Source organism: Diceros bicornis (genome assembly GCF_020826845.1).
Source record: "Diceros bicornis minor isolate mBicDic1 chromosome 13 unlocalized genomic scaffold, mDicBic1.mat.cur SUPER_13_unloc_1, whole genome shotgun sequence".
NCBI lineage: Eukaryota > Metazoa > Chordata > Mammalia > Perissodactyla > Rhinocerotidae > Diceros > Diceros bicornis.
The window spans coordinates 16,084,947-16,095,065 of NW_026690866.1; positions in this window are offsets into that span (position 1 = coordinate 16,084,947).

A 10,119-nucleotide genomic window follows, 5' to 3' on the forward strand; every position below is an offset into this window, starting at 1 on the left:
AGAGTTCCTTAATATTACTAAATTAGCTTTTTGTGATGAGTTGCCAACATTCTCCTCTTTTCCTTGTTTTGTCTTTGTATCTAGTCGTTGCTGCCATGCAGATGTTTTGAAAGGAAATCAAAAGTGTTAGTTTCGTTTCTTGTTTTATGTTATACTTTTAAAAGACCATCTGTTCTCTGAGATTATATGTAAAATACTTATTCCTTGGTTTTTTCTAGGACTTTCACAGCTTTAATATTTACATTTAAATCTATGATAATCTCTATTCCACAGAACAACTAGGGTTTCCAACATGATTTTTTTGTTAACAATTCGTTTTTTCTTTCTTGCCTTAGCACACCACCCGCACCCACTTTATTAGGAAAAATGTTCAGGCATGGAGATAATTTGAAAGAGTTGTACAGTGAACACTCATGTTATGGACAGAATTCTGTCCCCTCAACAGTCATATGTTGAAGCCCAAATCTCTAGTACCTCTTATTGTAAATTTATTTGGAGGTTGTGACTTAAAAGAAAGTAACTGAGATAGAATAGGGCCATTAGGGTGAATTCTAATCCAATTTGATCAGCGTCCTTATAAGATGAGATTAGGACACACAGACCAGGAGATGCTAGGGGCATGAATACACAGAGGGATGACCATGTGAGGAGGAAACAAGAGGATGGTCATCTGGAAGCCAAGGAGAGAGGACTCAGGAGAATCCAATCTTTCCGGCACCTTGATCTTGGGCTTCCAACCTCCAGAATTACGAGAAAGTAAATTTCTGATGTTTAAGCCAGGCCGTCTGTGGTGGGGCACATTGGGCACATTAGGCATGGCAGCCCTAATGAAGACAGCCCACCACCTAGATTCCATCTGTTACATTTTACGATATTTACTTTGCCACCTCCATCCATTTATCACCCAAGAATCCATCTCTGTTTAATGCATTTTCAAGTAGCTTGCAGACAGCAGCAGACTTCACTCCTAAACATGTTAGCATACATAGTCATTAAAGTTCAAAATTTGACTGAGGTTGGAAGATCTTCCCAGGTGGCTCGCTGAATGGTGAGCACTTGGTGCTGACAAGTTGATTCCTCTCCACGTGGACCTCCCCACAGGGCTACTTGAGCATCCTCATGATGTGGTGGATGGCTTCCCCTAGAGAGGGAGCAATCTAAGAGACCAAGGAGGAAGCTTCAGTGTGTTTTATGATGTAGCCTCAGATGTGAGACCCTGTCATTTCTGCAGCACTGTATAGATCACTTGGGTTCATGACAATTCACGGCTAATCAAATGTGGGAGGAAACTGCACAGGGCATAAACACAGGTGGAAAGTAGCATTGGTCGCTATCTTGGCTGCTAGCCCACACACCTGCCTCTCCTCCAGGCCACCTCTCCTCAGCAGCCCAGAATTCCTTTTCTTCTGCTCCAGCTCACTCCTGAGAACCTGGTTTGATTGGAGCTGTTTGGGGCCTCTGGAGTCTATGGCTCTGTTTGGGACAACATGGAAGATCTCATCTTTCCCTTTACGCTTGCTCCTCTCCCCACTCTATCTTTCTCTGCCTCTCCCCCAGCTCCATCCTTCCTTGGCCCCTAGTAAGTCTTTTAGCGGTAGAGGATATTCTGAAGGTCAGTAGGATGTGCAACAGATAAGAGGGGTTTCCTGGAGCAGGAAATGTTGGAGGAAAGTTTGCTTCCTGGGTTCCTGTCACCTTCTGTAGAAGGGGAGCTTGGGGGTTTTTGGTGGCTTGTCAAGACAACTGCTGTGTCCCTTATTCTGAGACTGGGTCCTGCACATTCCCCAGAGCAGGGGATATTAGGTTGAGTGGGGCTCTATCTATCCACTACAGTTGGGGACAGAGACATCTACACAACAAGAGGGGCTCAGAATGTTCCTTGTGTTTGGGATTAGGGAGGAGTCACCACAGGGGCCGGCGTCTCCTGTTGGGAGGGACTTGCATTGCGGGCTCCTCTCATTTGTGTTGAGTGCTGCTTGCTGATGCTTCTATAGATATTATTTTGTGATAACGGGAAGAGAGGGAGTTTTCTGAGGATCTGTTTGACACTTACTTAGGAGAACCTGGTGTGTTGCCTAGTGAGACTCTAGTCATTTCTTTTCTGGGGGGGGAGACTGGGGTTACTCTTTGCTGGAGATATTCCTATCTAGTCTTAGGAGTCAAGAGGCAAGCTGGGGTTTGTGTTGGTGAAAATGGTGTGGCGTTTTTTGCGGCTCCTTCTTCTTGGTGTGTAGGGGGATGTAAGTTGCTTTTTGGGGTTTCCAACATCTTTAATCTTGCAGGAATATGGGGGATCACTTGCTGAAGCTTCTATCATTTGATGGAGCCCTCATGATGTTGGGGATAACTGGGAGGCAGGAGGCTGAGGTTCCTGTTGTCTCTGGTGCTTGGAGACTGGAGGACCACTGCTTGTACAGGGCCCCCACTTTTCAAATGTTGGGGTGACAGGGACGGATCACTGGATGGAGGGCCATTGTCTCTAATTCAGGGAGAGGATTGGAATAATTGCATGAGATTCCACTTATCTTTAGGCAGGGGGCTCTCGCGGGGTCTTTATATACCTCCTTTTGTCTAGTGCTAGGGGAGATCAGAAGTCACACTTTCTGGGTCTGCCCTTGTCTGTATTGTTGGCATAGACTGGGTGGGTCACTGGGCTGGGCCTTCCCATTCTCTAGTGTTGAGGAGCAGCTAAGGGTGTGACTTATGGGGCGGCTGTGATTTCTAGAATTGGAAGTTAGTAGGGGGTGCTTGCTAGAGTCCCATAATTTCTAGTTTTGGGGGGATGTAGGACTTGCTTGCTCAAACCCCAGCATTTGTGTTTGTGGATGACAGTTGTTATCTGAGGTCCAGTTGCCTCTAGTTTTGGAAGAAACTGGTGGTGTCTTGCTAGGACTTCTGTCACATCTGCTGCTCGATGCAGATTGTGAGCACCATTTGCTGGGGCTCCATAATCTCTAGTCTTGCGGGGTGGAGTGGGGATTCCCTTGGAGAGGCATCCATCATCTCTAGTTTTCGGGTATCAGTTTCATGTTTTTTTAAAAGCATTTTATTTTGAAAACATTTAGAATTACATAAAAGTTGTAAAAGTATACAGGATTGTTTTATTCAGTCAATATTCATTATATTTACGTACATTTTGTCTCCTGCTGATGATCATGCTTAACATTATGTCTTTGGGTGTAATTCTTTTCCTTCAGCCTGAAAACTCTTTCGAGTTTCTTGAAGTTCAGTTCTGCTGTTGTTTAATTGTTTTAGCTTGGTTTTTTTAAACCCCCTTTGGAAAATATCTTTAATTTGTCTGTATTTTTGAAGAGTATTTTTCTTAAGTCAAAGAATTTTAAATTGGCAGTTTTTTTTTTCCCCTCCCATTCAACCCTTCAGCTGTCAGATGTCATACATGTCTTCTTGCTTCCAAAGTTTCTTTTGAAAAGTTTCCAGACTTCTTATTGCTCTTTTGACAGAAACATGTCCTTTTTCTTTGGTGGCTTTAAAGATTTCTAGTTTGTTTTTCCTTTTCTACAATTGTCCATGTTTCTTTCCTTTTATTCATAGTTATTTTGAAGTTCTTGTCTGCTAACTCCGGTATCTGGATTGTCTCTGGGTATGCATCTACTGATTTATATGTTCATAAGTAAGAGTATTTTCCTGCTGCTCTGCATGTCTAGTAATGTTTTATTGTGTCCTGGATCTTGTGAACAATACCTCGTAGAAGCTCTTAATCATGTTACCTTCCTCTAAAGGTTAGGTTTCTAGTACGAATGGATCACCGTGAGCCTCTGAAGGCTAGGTTTTAGACCCTAAAAGGAGATATTTATATCAGTTTTGCACTGACTCCTAAAATGTATTCCTTACTCTTTGTGTGTGGCACTGACTGTCAGGCTGTGACATTTCTAGGCTCATAATTAAAAGCCAGAGCTTTTTTTTTAAATCAATGTCATTCCACTCCAGATAAGTCCAAAATCCAACCTCCAACTTCTGACATGTTTGATCTCTGAAATTTCTGCACCATATTCAGTTTTCAGTGGCTTATCTCTTCTAAGTCTCCTAGATTCGTCCCCTCCACATGCAAAAGTGAGGTGTTATTCAATTTCCTGAGGGGGGATTTTTAGGCAGTTTTTGGGGGCTTCTTTTTGTGAATCTTTATTTTCCACTAGAATATCCCTCAGAGATATTTCAGGATCAGGTTGTATTTCCTCTAGTGTAGCCCTGGAATCCTCTATTCCTCCAGAGAGCCCTGGTTCCCTCCTTTTTCTTTAGAATAGTATCTTAGAAACCAATTTCTGGGTGGTTGATAGGTATTCTCATTATTACTGGAGTGTCGTTCTTCTAGGCCTTCTGAGCTAACATCTTTCTTTGACTGTGATACACTGGCTCTCATCATCAACAATATATTTACTTAGTTGTTCAGATCCAATATATGCATAAACTAGTTTCAGAATTGCTAACCCATGCCCTTCTGAGAAACATCTTTTATGAACTTGAGTACAGGATTTCTGGTCACTTCTTTTGATCCAGGCTTACAAGATCTGGTAAAACATACTTTTCCAAAGTAAATTTGGTTTCCTTTTCATAGCCTTCATTGTGGCTATGTTATTCATTTGCAAAACATTTAGATTCATTTGCTATAAATTGTTTTCCATTTTATGTTCCCTTCACTACCTGGTGGATTAATGTTTTTAACCTACAGTAATATCCACTCTGGGTTGTACACTTCTGTGGGTCTTGGCAAGTGCCTAGTTGTGTATCCATCAACATAGTTGTGATCGAACATGATACACACACGAACAATCTTGATAGGACAATTCCATCACTCCAAAATTCCTTTGTGCTGCACCTTTGTAGTCATCCTCTCTCTTACTCTAGCTCCTGGAAACCAGTGATTTGTTGTCCTTCCCTACAGTTTTGCCTTTCCCCAAATGGCATACAATGGACTCTATAATAAATGGCTTTTTGTTTCTGGCTTCTTTCACTTAGGAAAATGAATCTGATTTAAATCGAGGCATATGTTACACATAGCACAACACATAGATCTTAGGTGTAGAACTCAATGCATCTTGACAATTGCATACACTTATGTAACCTATGTAACGCCTTTCAAGATATAGAACGTTCTCTTCACCCCATAAAGTTTCTCCATGTGCCTTTTTGGTCAAACCTTGCTCCTTCCTCACCCCTTCTCCACATTCTGAGCTTAGATGCAACCACTGTTATGATTATTTTTCCTATCACAGGTTATTTTTTGACTATTCTCAGAATTCGTACAAATAGAATCATACAATATTTACTTTTTTGTGTGTGCGGCTTATTTTACTCAGTATACTCCTACAATGGATTTTAATTAATTCACAATAAAAGATGAAACATATAAGGTTTCCTATATACTGGGAGACTCATAAATGCTTTACATTTATTAGCTGATTGATCCTTAATACAAGTCTGTGAAGTAGTCAATCTCATTGTTCTCATTATACAGATGAAGAAACTTTGGCATAAAATGTTTGCTACTTGCTTGAGGTAAACATCTCTAAAGGAGAGAACTGAGATTGGATATAAGAAGAGATTGAACTGTGATAAGTTATAAACGGAGAAAACAGTTGATCCCAAGGGGAGCTCTGGAGTAGTGGTGGGCCTGCAGTGGTGTCTCAAATTGAGGCAAAGGAATTGGGCCTTTGTAATTCCTCCCCACACCGTGAACCAGTCATTAGAAGTGGGCTGCCATTGGGATTGGTCATAACCTTAGGTGTGGCACTTTCCTTTGGCCCATGGAAATTCCCAGATAGGTTGGCAGGATGAGTCCTTAGAAGACTTTCTGCAGCTACAAGAGGAAGTGAATTAGTCATGAAAGAAGAATCTAGAAAATATACCACTGTCTCCGTTATGGTCCACCACTTATGCCACTCAGATGCACTTGCTTCTTAAAGTCAGTGCATTAGGATTCTGGTTGGTCATGTTAACTGGGGAAACTTACAAGAAGAAGATAAGTGGGACAAATTACAGACAGCTCTTGACTGCACCTTTTCTTGGTGCTGCAATTGATACTTACCATCTCAATTGTCCTAATGTCCCATTTAGATTCCCCTCACACTTGAAAGCACCTCTGGTGGTTTGGGTGGCTTACCGGGAGGAGGATCCAGGTACTAATCCCTGACTCATCTGAACACCTGGTCACCACGCCCTTCACAGGATACAGCTGTTACATTTAATTATTAAAACAATTGGGTAAAGAATATCAAAAGGCATCCCACCGGACTACCTGAATGCCAAATGTCTTCTTTGCCCTCACTGTATAACAGAAGCCCCATATCCTCTAGATGAATTACTTGTGCCAGAGGCCATAGTGACTTCTTTCATTCTGTTGGCCTCATAAGCAGCAGTAAAGTTCAATGGGACTCTGACTTTGTCTCCTGGTAGAAGTGTCCACCTCTGGGAACCAGGACCTGTTGGTTAATTATTGTTTGCAATTCTTCCCAAGAACCCCATAACCTATCTTACATGAAAAACACTTGCGATGGCAACTATTTTAGACTACACATGGGAGTATCAATGCTTAGATTGCACCTAAGACAGTACAGTAGATGTTGGGAGTCCTGGGCAGAGGTATGAACTTTCCACACAGGTGATTGACAAGAGTAGATTCTCAGGCAAAAAAGGGCTGCACAGTTCAGAATATCTTCCATTTGCCCCAATAGATCCACTTCTCTATCTTGCTGCACCCAGGAAAGTTAGTGAAGATGAACTACGTCAGCTGGCTTTCTTACCTTATGGCTTTTGGCTGGGTTTGGTCAATGGGGAGCCTAGACATGAAATCAGAAGGATGAAAGAGAGTGACATCTGGTCCTGGCTATTTCTTACAGGAGAACCTGGGGCTGGATGGTACCCCTGACCTCGTCTCAGCTCCTGGAATGCAATTTCCTTTTCTCTTGTTTCTAGAATTCGATAATTTTTCATTGTCCTTTCCCCTTCAGGCTTAGGGGTGTTAATAGAGCCCTGTACTTACCATCTTACTGGGTACCAACGACCTTTTCTGGTTTTCTTACATCCTGTCCACAACTCCGAGAAGCCCCTTTATGAAAACTCTACTTGAATCTTCCTAGTCTCAGTGTGTCCTCTGTTTCCTGCTGAGATTCTGACTGATATGTCAACTTATTGATAGCAGAAGGAAAAGACCTAATAGTGAACCATAAAACCCAACAAGATCAGGAATCACGAAGTCTCTGACTATATCATCTTCTACCACTCCCACACTGTTCCCAACATGATCTACTCTAATCACACTGGCCTCCGTGTTGTGGAGCATTGCATGACAAGACTGCTTTAGCCACACAAATTCCTATGACTCAGAGTCCCAACTCGTTAAGGTCTCTGTTCAAGTGCCCCTTAACTAAGACTTTTTCCCTTCCTAGTCTCTTTACAATAGCAAGAACCCATTCCCTCTTAACTGTCTTAAAATGTTTTCATTTTCTACATAACACTTATAGTAACATGTTTTCTTGATTTTTCTATAGTCTGTCTTTCCCCTATTAGAACTTAAGTGCTCCAATAGCAAAAGTGGAGTTTCATTCATTGCTACAGACACCAGTGTCTCCAAAAGTGCTTGGCATATAGAATGTGCTCAACAAATAGGCTGATGGTTAAGGGTGTCGACTGTCTGGGCTCAAATCCGGGCTCTACCATTTTCTAGCCAGAGAGCTCAGGCAAGTGACATGCCAGTTTTCTCATATCTAAAGTGGGGATGAAACTATTACACACTTGTTAAGTTTATATTTAGTACTCCGTAAGTTAATATTCATAAGGCATTTAGAAGAGTGCCTGGTCTATCAGAAGAAATGTTTGATCATTTATTAGTGTATTGGAATACTTTGCTATGAAAAAATAAGACCCCTTCATAAAAAGGAACAATTCACAAAAAAAGACCTAATCCTGTATCTACTTATTTACCTTACACCCAAATATATAAAGAAAAAATCACAGAATACCAAAAAAGAATTTGTTGATCTATAACCGTAGTATAAGACTTCAATACACCTCTATCCCTAAATAAGTTTCAGAAAATAAATCTGAATGTGATACTATATCCCAAAACAATATGAGCTTGAGTTACTGGGAGTGTACTCTATAACCAACCGTAAGAGAATACACATTGCTTTCAAAGAAACGTGGGGTATTTATAAAATGTTACTCTGATTCCTAGCACCTTGGAGGGGAGCGCTGAACCAATATATATTGCAAATAGAAATTACAGAATAAAGATCATTAGAGACATGTGTCATACAATGACAAGGGCTGGATCAACAACATTTACTACTGTGCAATAGAATTAAATCTAATGAGAGATGTGCAAGGCCTGTCCAAATCAAAGTACAAATTACTATTGATAAATTAAAGAAAATATAAATAAATGGAGAGAAATACCAACTTCATGCATCGGTAGGATCACTTATTTAACAACATCAATTCTCACCCATTGATCTATAGATTCCAAATAATCTCAATCAAAATCTTGGCAAGATGATGGGTAGAAACTGATAATCTGATGATAAAATTTATAAAGAAATGAAGAGGATCAAGAATTTCCAAGGTGTTCTTAAGGAAGAAGTAATCTGGAGGGTATACACTGCCACGTATCAAGACTTACCAAAGCTACAGTAATTAACACTGCATGGCATTGTGATACAAAAGATGGAACTGAACATAGAGTCTATAAATGGGCATGCTGACATACGGAACTCTGATTTATGTCAAAGACAGCAATTGAGAGAAGTAGACAAAGTACAGTCCTTTTATCAGTAGTGCTCAACTAATTGGATGTTTGTAACAAAAAAATGAAGCAAACCATCCGAAACTAAGAAAGATGGATAAGGCAGAGTCACTCCCTCTCATGGCCCTCAAAGGGATCAAAAATTGTCAAAACCTTGATCTTGGACTTCTAACCTCCATCACTGTGAGAAGATAAATTTGTGTTGTTTAAGCCAAAAAAAAAAAAAATGAAGCTGAACTCCTACTTCACAATGTACATAAAAGTCAATTCACAGTGGATTTTAGATCTAAAAGTAGAAGGTAAAACAACAAAACTTTAGAATATAGCAAATATATTCATTGTTTGAGGCAGAATTAAAAAACTCTTAAATGGAGTAAACACAAGATCCATGAAGAAAAGTATCAAGCATTTAAAGGTGAATAAAACAAAGAGGCTGCAGTACAGGAGATCAGGAGAGAGATACACATGAGGTAGGAAGTATATGGAGAACTTAGAAAAAAGAAAACACTTAGAAAGTATTGTCTTAAGGATAGAGCAGTCAGTCGGGTCAAATGAGCTGCATGGTGAAGTAAAATAAGGGTAAAAAAATCACCACTGAATTGGGCCTCATAGAAGCTGCTGATGTCCTTGACAAGAGCAGATTGAGTGACATACATGGACAGACCTGAATGAAGTGATTTGAAAAGAATGGGAAATGAGGAAGAGGAATATTTCAATACTAACAATGCTTGCAACTGTTTGACATGAAGATTAGCAGAGAAACGGCAAAAGAGCTATTGAGAGAGACTTTCTGTTTAGGAGAGACAGTCTTTAAATGGAAGATACTGGAACATGTAGTAATTAAGTGCTGTAGTCCTGGCACAGGACATAGGTCTAAGGAATAGGTTAAGTGTAAGTATATGTGAATTTAGACTTTATCCCGTGCCAAACTGATATGAACTGGATAATGGATATCTATTTCCTGAACTGTGCATGAGACCAGTTCTTCAGACAATCGTCAAATAGACCTAAGGGTGAGGTTGGCGATATAGTCTGTAAGTGCCCTTGAGGGTAACCCAAGGCATGGTCACTGACCTCCTCCTTGGGTATCACAGGAATGATGCTGGGCTGTTTTTGCTGATTGCAATACCAGCTCTGTCTGATGCTGTATTTTGATGGATGCAACACCTCTCAGTCAATTGCAAGAAACAGAATGTTTGCCTGGGAAAGAAAAAATCCAATCTCAGGATGAGGTAGTTCCCAGAGCCCTGCTGACCCCCAGCCCTGATGAAATCTCTGGCACCTGCAGTGGAAGATGTTGCCCAAACAGATTTTTCACCTTTGTCTTTACCAGGGCACAGCGTGTCAGGTGCAGACCCCAG